This window comes from Rhineura floridana, chromosome 1, assembly GCF_030035675.1.
Source record: "Rhineura floridana isolate rRhiFlo1 chromosome 1, rRhiFlo1.hap2, whole genome shotgun sequence".
NCBI classification, from domain to species: domain Eukaryota; kingdom Metazoa; phylum Chordata; class Lepidosauria; order Squamata; family Rhineuridae; genus Rhineura; species Rhineura floridana.
Window position 1 is genome coordinate 273,049,851 of NC_084480.1, and position 12,433 is coordinate 273,062,283.

General features: G+C 40.6%; 1 long non-coding RNA gene across 3 annotated transcripts in view; it reads right to left on the reverse strand.

The window, feature by feature from the left end:
• Positions 1-336: 336 nt before the first annotated feature.
• The window catches only part of LOC133372766 (uncharacterized), a 51,149-nt gene continuing 39,052 nt past the window's right edge, over positions 337-12,433 (reverse strand). Inside the window, exons 3-5 of one of the 3 annotated variants that reach the window (XR_009759550.1) lie at positions 9,072-9,176; positions 2,127-2,302; positions 337-679 (exon numbers count right to left, since the gene is read on the reverse strand). This is a non-coding gene — a long non-coding RNA (uncharacterized LOC133372766). Of the gene's footprint in view, positions 680-2,126; positions 2,303-7,393; positions 7,458-9,071; positions 9,177-12,433 lie in introns of all 3 variants that reach the window. The other 2 variants (XR_009759551.1, XR_009759552.1) reach the window with 2 other exon arrangements.

Genomic DNA, 12,433 nt, shown 5'->3' on the forward strand with positions numbered 1-12,433 from the left:
ACCATATGCTCAGAGGCACATGTTACCAAATTCTTCCAAGCTACACAGGAAGTGAATTGGAGTGTGAAATACCAACCCAAATTGTGTTTGCCTTTTCATAAATTTGTAGGGCAGTACAATATCTCAGAGAGGAGGTGTGTTCACTATAGCTGCCCAATTTCCCTGTTTTTTTAAAGTTTGATAGAAATATCTGTTGGCTGTAGGTACATTCTAAAACTGCAAGGGTTTTTTGTGTATTAGTGAATTTATATCCTGCCTTTTCTTCCAAAAAGAGCCCAAAGTGCCTTTATTTCTAGTGAAAGAAGGACTGAGTCTCTTGCATTAATCATTTGATTAACCTTATTGTACTGAAATTTTAAAGAAGTTCGTCACTTTGGATGGATTTGGTCTATTGTTAGCAGAAAACGGAAAAAGTATGTTTCTTTTATTACCAGCAGTCCAAAATTCCAGATGTTAATAGTGCATGTTAAATACATTATATGTGTGGTTAGACATTCATTATACTTTCAAAAAACCAGGCCCTAAGTCTGGAGGGTGCAGGGGGAGTGAATTTTCCTTTTAAAAAGCATGAAACAGTGATCATTGTTATGGTTACTACTACCAAAATGTTCTAAAGTATGTCTCCAAGAGATCAAACCGTCTTACAGTCCTCCTTTCTCAAGCAGTCCTGGTTTGGGGCCTGAAAAAGAGAAGCAGGATTAGCCCATGATATTATTTGGTGTTCATTTTTATATAAATACTTTTACATTAAGAAATATGTCGTAAGCTAGCTCTACGTTCAATCACAAGTCTGGGAAAGAGCCTTGGAGAAAATTATGTCACAATTAATTTACATTTCAGGTGGCTACACAGGATCCAGTGGGGAAACAGCAGACACGTTGTGATAAAAATCAGAGCAAAATGCAGAAAATTCTAGAAATCTGCTTCTGTAGATTTGGCAGCTAGGTGTATGGACAGTCATAATGTAGCATCTGTAAACTGCAATAGAGAACTGTGACACCTACAGTAATTTCTAGGGCATTATTGGCACAGAATGTCAGAGGAAGACAGTGGCTGGGATTAAAATGGGTGCAACTCCATTGACAAACACAGCAATCTAACTAAACTGAAGGACATCAACCAGAGATGGGTAATTTCAACTATGCCAGGGATTGAAACTTGGGACCTTCATACACACCCATAAATGAGAAGACCGGCGTAGCTTATCCAATGAGAGCAGGCATGGGGAACCTTTGGCTGCCCAGATGTTGGAGAACTAAAATTCTCATCAGCCCCAGCAAGCACAGCCAATGGCTTGGGATGATGAGATTTTTATTTATTTATTTATTATATTTATATACCACCCCATAGCCAAAGCTCTCCGGGCAGTTTACAGCTATTAAAAACATTAAAAACAAATATACAAATTTTAAAACACAAAAAACAATTTAAAAACACAATTTAAAAAATTTAAAAACAATTTAAAAACACAATTTAAATTTTTAAAAAACAATTTAAAAACACATGCAAAATGCCTGGGAGAAGAGGAAAGTCTTGACCTGGCGCCAAAAAGATAACAGTGTTAGGCCCAGGTGCACGTTGTCAGACACATCATTCCATGATTTGGGGGTCACCACTGAGAAGGCCCTCTCCCTTGTTGCCAGACTCCCAGCTTTCCTCGGAGGAGACACCCGGAGGAGGGCCTTGGATGTTGAGCGTAGTGTACGGGTGGGTTCATGTCGGGAGAGGCATTCCATCAGGTATTATGGTCCTAAGCCGTGTAAGGCTTTATAGGTTGAAACCAGCACCTTGAATCGAGCTCAGAAACATACAGGCAACCAATGCAAGCAGGCCAGAATCGGTTTTATATGTTAGAACCATCTGGTCCCTGTTATCAATCTGGCCACTGCATTTTGCACAAGCTGCAGCTTCCGAACAGTCTTCAAAGTCAGTCCCACATACAGCGCATTGCAGTAATCTAACTTGGAGTTTACCAGAGCATGGACAACTGAAGCCAGGTTATCCCTGTCCAGATAGAGGCGTAGCTGGGCCACCAACCGAAGTTGGTAGAAGGCACTCTGTGCCACCAAGGCCACCTGAACCTCAAGTGACAGAGATGATTCTAGGAAAAACCCCAAGCTATGAACCTGCTCCTTCAGGCGGAGTGCAACCCCATCCAGGACAGGTTGGACATCCACCATCCGGTCAGAAGAACCACCCACTAGCAGCATCTCAGTCTTGTCTGGATTGAGCCTCAGTTGATTAGCCCTCATCCAGTCCATTGTTGTAGCCAGGCACCGGTTCAGCACATTGACAGCCTCACCTGAAGAAGATGAAAAGGAGAAACAGAGCTGCATGTTATCAGCATACTGATGGCAACGCACTGCAAAGCTCCGGATGACCGCACCCAACGGTTTCATGTGGATGTTGAACAGCATGGAGGACAGAACTGACCACTGCGGAACCCCATACTGGAGAGTCCAGGGTGCCAAGCATTGTATCCCAAGCACCACCTTCTGGAGCCGACCCACCAAGTAGGAGCGGAACCACCGCCATGCAGTCCCTCCCACTCCCAACTCAGCCAGTCTTCCCAGAAGCATACCATGGTGGATGGTATCAAAAGCCACTGAGAGATCAAGAAGAATCAACAGAGTCACACTCCCCGCCTCTCTCCTGACAGAGGTCATCATACAGGGCGACCAAGGCTGTTTCCATGCCAAAACCAGGCCTGAAACCCGACTGAAATGGATGCAGATAATCGGTCTCATCCAAGAGTGTCTGGAGCTGGCCTGCAACCACTCATTCAAGGACCTTGTAGAGTTGTAATTCAGCAACATTGTGAGGGCCAAAGGTTCCCCGCACATGAACTAGAGTGTCTTCCTTCATGTGGTGCTTACAAGTGTCCTGTCCAGAGCCGGAAGGACAAGGCTGAGACGAGGGTGCAAGTAAATCTCGTTTTATTAGAGTAATGGATACATCAAAGGCATGGCGCTTCATAGAAAACCCTGTGCTAACTCACTAGAATCCCTAACAACACTCTAGGCATGCTGTGCGGCGTATGAAGAAAGTTGACTCAGCAACCCCCCCCGTGTGCTGCCAGCTTAACTAGGGAACGTTTTCCAGCATAATCTCTGACTCCTTCACAAGTCCTGTCTCTGCCCTGTCCGCTTCTCACGGCGGCAGGCACAAGGCGACGGGGGGGCGGGTCTCCAACGGTTCATAGGAAGACACCTGCTCCGGAGTAGGCTCGAGGTCAGTAGCCTGCATCACGCTATTGGCATCCTGAGAACTGCTTGGCTGGGGAGGAGTTGGCAGAGTCTCCTGAACTTTCCCCAAAGGCTCCTCTGCAACAACTGGGGGCGGCGCTCTCACTGCTTCTGAGATCGCGCTATCAGTGGGAATTGGCCCAAGTTCAGGCTCGCTTCCCCTTCCAAGGTCCTGCTCAGACTCAAGAATTGCTGGTTCTTCCACGCCCTCAGACAGCTGAGGCGCCTGAAACTCATGCCTCCCCCCTTCCTGCCCCTGAAGGGAGAGCCAAGGCTCAACAACAAGATAGGATTGTCCATTAGGTGGATAATCCATCTTTATCTTAATACCTAAAGGCCTAGCAAGTCTGAAGAGCTGTAAGAGGGCAAATATAGGAATTTTATGGCCTTTCTCTTACTCCTCACACCAGCTTTCCACACTTCCTTTCTCCATTCAGAAAAGCTACTGTTTCCACTCTATACTGCAATAGCATGACTGGAACGGCAAGAAGCTGGGTGTGGAGACTTCTTCCTTCCATCCCCTTGCCTCTCATCATTCATCATTGAGGCCATAGACATTATCAGAACTTGGTTCTGCCACCAAACCATTCCACCAAACCACTTTCTGATGCTGCAAAAGAGGTAAGGAATACTCCCACATACACACATCCATAGCTGCAAGGGAGGCAATGCCTTTCTCATCCTGTCCCCCCAGATGTTTGAGTGAAGAATCTTCAGAACCATATTGCCCCTTTCCTCATAGTTATATAGATGCCTTTTGAAGCGGCCAGAGGACATTAAGAACATTAAGAGCCTAGTGGATCAGGCCAATGGCCCATCTGGTCTAACATCCTGTTATAGTGGCCAAACAGTTGCCTATGGAAAACGCGCAAGCAGGTCCTGAGTACAAACTCTGCCCTGCTGTGGTTGCCAGCACTTGTTTTTATTATTTTTTTACAATAATTTTTATTCAAATTTTCATAAAATATACAAAACAAAATCATAAAACATTCAAAGACAAAAAACAAAACAAAACAAAAATGATTAAACAAAAAAATAAAATGTTGACTTCCCATTTGTCGCAGATCAAATCAGTGGTAGGTCTACAATATATAACAATCCTGTCTCTTAAATTATATTATAAAATCACTTTCCTCCAGTAGTTATCTTAATTAATCATCAAATCTCATAAACATTACTTTATTCTTTCCACAAAAAGTCAAAGAGAGGTTTCAATTCTTTAAGAAATATATCTATCAATTTTTCTCCAAATAAACATGTCGATTAATCCATCTCGTTAATAATAATAATAATCTTATTGTCATAACCATAGTCCAAATAAACATATCGATTAATCCATCTCATCAAAATCTGTTAGGTCCAATAATTTCAATAGCCATTATTCCATTATCCATATTAATTCCATCTTCCATCTTCAATAGTCCTGTTAAGTCCAGTAATTTCAGTGTCCAATCTTCCATTATCAGTATTCCATAATAATCTTGCTGTCATAGCCATAGTCATATAATAAGAGTCTGATGGGAATTTCCTCTATCCCAAATATTTTCTTGCCATCAATTCTGAATAAGTTGCTGAAATATTGTTGTAAAGTCATATCTGTGTTCTTCTTTTTTACAAAATGCACTGGCTCATCTCTTGAGAGTTTTTCCATTGTCACATGGCTGCAGTTAATTCCATAGATTTTCTCTATATCAAGCTCCATCACGTCATTCCAGTCCAGAAAATTATCCAAGCCATTGATAACTTTATCTCTAATATCTTCATTAATTTCTTCAGAGATAACGTTAAATTCCAAACAGTAGATTTTATTTCTAATATCCATAAACTCCAGATCTTTTTCCAATTCCACATTTGTTCCAATCTCCAGGGCTTGTATCTTCCCTTTATTTTTTCTTTTCTCATCTCTGATCTCATTCTCCTCTCTCACAGGATCCCCTATTTCTTTAAGCTCCTGCGTCATTTTGCTTAGTTCAATTTTCAGCTCCTTACTGCCCTGTCGCAGGGTTTGTTTCATTATCTCAATCTCATCCATTATTTTCTGAAACATAATTACTTCCAGATTCTCAGCCACTTTCTTGATTGCCATTTTTAAAACCACGAAAACAAAACAAAACAAAAATAAAGAAGAACCACTTCTTATTTCAGCAACAATTGGGTTAATATTCCAGGCTTGATGACATCACAGTATAAACAGAGCAGCCTGCCTTATCTCTCTATGTTCAAGAACACAAAACAAATTTAGTTCCCAGCATCAAAACAGTTAGTGGCATCGTGAAGAAGCAGATTCGTCAAAATAAAATAGACCAAAAAGAGAATAGTCCCAGACAATATAATGTTCCTCGGAATAGAAATCCCTCTTCTGTTTATATCTTTAGAATGCACTTCCAGGACAGCTTTTTGCAATAGAAACAGAGATAAGCTGTTAATTTCGTGAATAACAGAGAAGAGTTATAGCTCACCCAGAAGTTCTTTAAAGCTGATTCATTTGACAAATCTCTTTTTGCTGCAACAATTTAAACCAAGTAAAAAAAATAATAGAAAGAAGGGTGCTTGCCTGTTAGTCCGTTTTCTCTTTGAAGAAAAGATAAACGTATCGCATTAATCAGATAGAGCTTGTTCGGAAGTCCGTCCGGCATTGCTGGCTGGACCTTTTCTCATAAATTAATGAAATCCAGTCCTCCCAACAAAAACAGGCTTTTGAGGTTGATCTCTACGTTTCTCCCTGCCCGGGAGAAATTTCATCAGTCAAAAAAAAAATGTTCTGACTGATTTATATCTGAATAAGCTTCTTTTGAGGCGGGAGCCCATCTCAAAAGCAGGCACAAGCGAAGTCACCCTTCCCGGAAGTCCCGCCAGCACTTGTTTTTAGAAGTATATTGCCTCTGCCTGTGGAGGCAGAGCATAGTCATCATGGCTACCAGCTACGGACAGCCTTATGTATAGCTCCCTTCATCACAGAATCCCTGTTGGAAGTAGTTTGGTCACTTAATGTGGTGTTGCAATGTCGTCTTCAAGTTTGTAATACTATACTTTTCCCTGTAGCAATGAGTGGGAGAAGTTCCCATATATATATAGGAAAGGTGTGTGAAAGGTGCCTCCTTCCTCTGGTGACCCCAACCATTGAGAATCAAACCTACCCTCCTCAACTATATAATCCCATTCTTGACTCTGTTCCTTGTCTGTTCTAAAATGTGCAGAATATTTTCAGAACAGGATGGAAGGTTGGAGACTGGTATGAATCTAACTATAATCAGCCTGAGCATCTCTCTCTCTCTCTCCTTCTGGGTGTGGGCATGGCACACATGCAGAGAAAGAGTAAGGAAGAAGAGAAGACATCTGAGAGGCTTGGTAAAAATGACTGCTATGTATTTTTTTTAAATCTAAACACAGAAAGGAAGTGAAAAGTGCCCAGAGAGCTTCGGCTATGGGGCGGTATATAAATGTAATAAATAAATAAATAAAAGAAAATAATACCTGGCCTCAAACCCCAAAGTCCATTTTGGATGCTCACTTCCCAGCTTGCTAAATGGAACTGCGTGCTCCCTTTTTAGATCTTCCCGTCCGTCCCTTGACACTTACATCCTTGTTTAATTAAACTGCAGTTAGCTCTTACACCCAAAGTTCCAGCTAGTAAACTGAGTTTGGACATAATGGCTAACTGCATTTAATTAAACCAGGATGTAAGCACCAGCAAAGGGAAGAGTCAAGATAGGGTGGGGAATGAGGAGGCAGCACATGGCCTCATAACTTGTTGGAATCCAACAGCATCTGGAAGGCCACAGGTTTTCCATCCCTGCCATGAATGCCTACAGCAGAAGTTATGAAGAAGGAGGTTTGGGGAAAATCTGTGGTACTTGTGATCCAGGTTATCTTCTCAAGTCAAATCAAGGGAGAGAGTTGTCTCAAAACCAGGAAATGAAATCATGTTTGTTAGCTACTGATGTCTACTTGAATGCTATTAACAGAATGCAAAGAGGTCAGCTGGCAAAAGGTACTTAAGGTAAGGAAGCCAAAATAATTTATCAACTACATAACAATGTAGTGAAGAAACTAGTTGGAACAATGTTGAACCCAAGTGTTTGTGTAGTTCCACTTAAATCAGTAAAGATTACTCACAAATCACATGTAAAATGAGGATTATCGCCTACCTGGGTAGGATTTAAGGGAGTTGTACTCAAAAACATCTGAAGGGCACCAAGTTGGTGAAGGCTGCTGTAGTAATTAGCACAGTAATTCCCACTTAGCAGATATATCTTGACATTAAAGACCAACTAACTCATATATCAAACTCCTACATTGAAAGTACTTCACTGTATGAATTAACATGAAACCGGCATGTAAATTATCATACATGCTTGAACTTTTCTCTCTCTTTGTATTCTCACTGAGATATCTATAGTCTATACATTTTTATATTTATATGGACGTGCCTTATCAGTTTGATAGTATGTGAAACAGCCCTAAGAATGATTCCCAACATCAAAGTGAATATTATAACTTTGCAAAGTGAGACTATTTTGACAAAGCACAATGCAAGCACCCTGGTAAAACTATTAGTTTGGTCCTGAACTATCAGTCATATTTGTCTCCAGTTTACCTAATATAACAACCAGCCTTTCTAAGCCCTATTCAGGAATTATCTTCACTCACTTGGCTGTAATCCCACAAGGAAGAGGGTCCGCACTGGCAAGCTCAGCTCTCTACAGCACATGACCTTGCCCATCTTTACAGACTCCACAAGTTGAAGGAGATTCTTCTGAAGCAGGGAATCTCATTCATTCATTCATGTAACAAGATTTGTATATCTCTTAAATATAAATAAAACCTCTAAGCAGTTTACAAAGAATATAAAATATACATTAAAATTGTCAATAAAAACACTTTAAAAACAAGTTTTTTAAAAGTAAAATGAATACAATAAACAGTTAAAAGTATACATATTAAGCTAAAATTATGAGTTAAAATACACATCAGCTTTACATAGCTGCACCCATGACAGCTCCCCATAATATGACAATCATGCAAGTGAAGTGAACACCCAAATGGGGTTCTCTTCCCTGAGTTGTAAGGGTTCTATGAACCGTGTCTTGCACAGGAAGTGGACAGATGTTATTTGTTGATGGGTTAGTGCTTAAAAGAATCTTTACACAGCATTTAAAAAGACAAGCTCCTGACAAGTTCACACACTAAATCCAGTGATTCTAACACTGAATTGAAATAATTCTTTCCACATCAATTTGCCTACTGAGGAACCCCTGAGCATCTTGCCATGATAGAGAGTCATTTCATATCCTGTCGACATCTGAAGCTTGGTTGGTGGGAACGTGCAACAGGGCCTTCTTTGCTCCTGTTCCTAGACTTATCCAAAGGCTTATCTCAAGATATCTATTTGGTTGCTCGCTCCTGGCATTCTGATTAAAATTGTCAGTGTTTTATTTTGTCTGCAGCAAGCAGCCAAACAGATATCCTCACTGCTAAGAATTTAGGAAGCTGTCTTACATGAAGTCAGAGACTGACTCATGTAATTCACTGTTGTCTAGACTGATTGGCAGTGGCTCATCAGGGTTTCAGACATGAGTCTTTCCCAGCCCTACCTGGAGATGCCAGAGATTGAACTTAGGACCTTACGCATGGAATGCATGTGCTCTTCCAATGAGCTACAGCTCTGCCCCAAACAACCTGACTACACTTTAGAACATATCCAATATTCCTCCATGATTACATGGTGTATGGGGAGATCAGTAATGGTAGGCAAACTGTATTTCAGTGAAGCATACCCATCCCCATCATCATCCCCATCAATAATAAATAAATAAATTTATATACCATCCTTCTTCCCAATAGGAACCCAGGGCAGCACTATTCTTCTTACTGAGAAACCCATACAAATTTCCTGGGTTTTCTGGACCACTGTTTGGAAACCAATCATTCCTAAGAGGAAAGGGGACAGCAAGGACAAAGGAAGAAAATAGTTAAAAAAAAAAAAGAGCAGCTGGCTAATAGTACAGATGTAACCCACTGAAACAGCCCTTATAATGACTTTCTGAGCTTTGGGAGTTGATAGTATCAGTCCAGGTTCCAGGCTTTTCCCTCAAGGCAGGGAAGACGCATATGGATGCAGGAGCTTATGGACTGTACAGACCCAGAGGAATATGTACAACTCTTCCATTGCTTTCCAAATAGTTCTGGTTCTTGGCCACTGATGCTATAAGTCTAGGTTAAGCCTTCTCCCTCAATAAGAGAGAATGCAAAAAGAATTGTGTCTTTTCAGAGGCTGGCTGATCTTACACTTTATCTATTCCCTGGCTGATTTTTGTTGTTGTTACATCATGTTTTTTTGTGTGTGAGCTGGTACAGCACAGTGGGGAGGAGAGCCTGGCTGGGAGTCCAGAGTCTGTGAGTTCAAATCCCCACTCGTGTCTCCTGGGTGTCAAGGGCCAGCTAAAGATCACCCCACAGTGAGTGGCTCAGGGGTTACGTGCCCTGCCACCTGTGCAGCCATGGGCAAGCTGCATAGTCCCAAGGGGCCCAGTTGCCCCCAGCTGGCAGTTGCAGACAAGGAAGGGGCTGGTTTGTGCAGCTGTGGCAAGCTGAGCAGGCCCTAGCCAGCTGGGGAGGACTAGCCTGAGAGGGAGGCAATGGTAACCCCCCTCTGAATACCGGTTACTATGAAAACCCTATTCATACTGTAGCCATAAGTCGGGATCGACTTGAAGGCAGTCCATTTCCATTTTACATCATGTTTTGCTGTCTTCTTTTAGGTTGGGAGCACTAGCGTGAGGAGGGGGAGGTAACCTCTGGAAAGGACAAACAGTTTCCAATCCAATTAGCATAATCTCTGCTTATTTTATTTTATTTTGCTCCTTTGCTGTAGAGTACACTCTGTTCTACGAATCTAACATAAGACTGCACATGTAGTATCTTTTAAAAACACTGTATTGTTTGGAACACCCAGACCCTAAAAAGAGTTCTGTGTAATATGGAACTTCCACTGTTTCAAAAATCTGTAAAATGTCTGATTTCTAGTAAAGATACTGGGTTGCCTTACATGCTCTGCTTCTTGCATAATCAAGATAGTTACATTATTATACGACATTACTGATTCATTTATCTTCCTGAATCTGACCCATAAGAGAAAGTTCAAACAAAGCACAGCTAATGTCATGAAATACAAGTTTTAAATAAAAGGTTTTTTTTATAAAACAGTCTTTATAATAATAACCTACAGATAAATGGTTTCCTTCCACTTTAGTATGATACTATTTTAAGTTCTAGTTTGTATTATGTTTCCACAATGAACTGCCCTACCATAATCCGACTAAAGACATAAGCGAAGAACTTCCTTTAAAGTGATGCCAGTGATGTTCTACAGTTCAGTCATCAGAGAAAGCAGTGTTACACTTTCCCACTTTCCATTATTTAAGCAAAGCTGAAGCAGCCCTACATCAACTGTAAGTCAAGGCTATTAAACAAATGTTTCCTGCATTTCTACACATAGTCTCCAAGATGACTATAAGTGTGATCCTAAACATACCAACTCAAGTTCTATTGAGTTCAATAGGGTTAATTCCCAGGTTTGTTTCATCTTCACCATACTAAATGTTGTGTGGGGAGGGCTTCACTTCTCAGAAACATACATGTATTTTCTAACAAACTCAATGACTGTACATAGTGTCACTACTATTACTATAAGAAATTACTATCCATACTTACTTAGGACTTACTTCTGAGAAGACATGTATGTATAGGATTGTACTGTGAATAGATCTTTGTACTAGGCATGCATGATAAATCCCCAGATCTTTTTGCTTAAGTAAAAGGGTGACATTTTCTCCTCTATTGATAACATTAATATGGTTATCATTACAGTATAAGGCATTAAAATGTAACCACTAGAAATGCTCCCAAGGTACACTGCTTCTTTGCCATTTAATTTGAATATATCCAAGAGTGGGCCTTTAAAGCACAAGGAGTCTACTCCTCGCTGAAATATCTTTAGACCTCTAGTGAGCTTTAACTTATGATCTCTGGGAAATTGCTTTCATTTCAAAGGGATTTTTATGTTAGGGATGGGAAAACCTGTGGCCCTCCAGATTTTGTGGACTACAACTCTCATCATCTCTGACCATAGGCAATGCTGGAGTTGATGGGAATTGGAATCCAACAATACCTGGAGTGTGACATGCTTCCCAACCCAGACTTACATACATAAAGGAAAAACTTCTGTCTCAATGACAGCTTCATGCACTCTGAGAAAGTGTATTTTCCCTAAGATAAGCTCACATGTATCACAGAAAACCATGTTGTCATCCCATAATGGTCCACATCGTACCTTGTCAGCTGTAAAGATCAGTGTGTAGGCAAAACACCATAGAAATCTGTACTGTGGGGATTAGAGGAATTCCCATGATTCAGCAGAAGAGCACATGCTTTTCATGCACACAATTTCACTACAACAAAGTTCATTTAAGTGTAGAAAGATAAGAATGTAAGAACATTTTTTAATCGGACCAAAGGTCAATTTAGTCCAGTATCCTGCTTTCCACAGTGGTCAACCAGATGGTCATAGGAAGCTCAGCTTGGTTTTATAAGAAGTACACATTATAAAATCAATTTACAAAAAGTTTTAGAAAACAGGAGTTCTTTATTTCATATTTGTATTTCAATGTATGATTTCTCCCCATGGTTTTCCATTAAAGGCAGTTTCTTTAGTAGTTTCATAGCTGCAGAGCTTATCCACATGGGAGTATTTCTTCATAGCAAATACACAGCTTTTACCATTGTAACAGATTTGCAAGGTCCACACTTCATGCTCAATGGTAGCTTCAAATCCATTGTTTTCCATTCACAAAAGTAGGTGTTCCTCTGGGAAGGATTTGTGTTGCTGTTTCCTTTTGGCCCTGCCCTCTAATTCTACATTTTTACTCTCTCCGGTTGCTCAGTTACTGGGCATGGGCAAATATTTTTGACTTGAGCTGTATTTCCACTCCCTCCTGCCCCCTCATTTCCTAAAGTTTGGCAGTTGAAAAGAAGTGGGGTCATCTGCCCCCCTTTCTCCACTGCACCTTGCTTTTTCTGTGTTAATTTTTCCTCACTGGAAAAGCAAATCAACATAATATCAATATTTAAATATATATATATATATATATGATATTTTCTCAAAATATCAATATCAATATTTATATTTT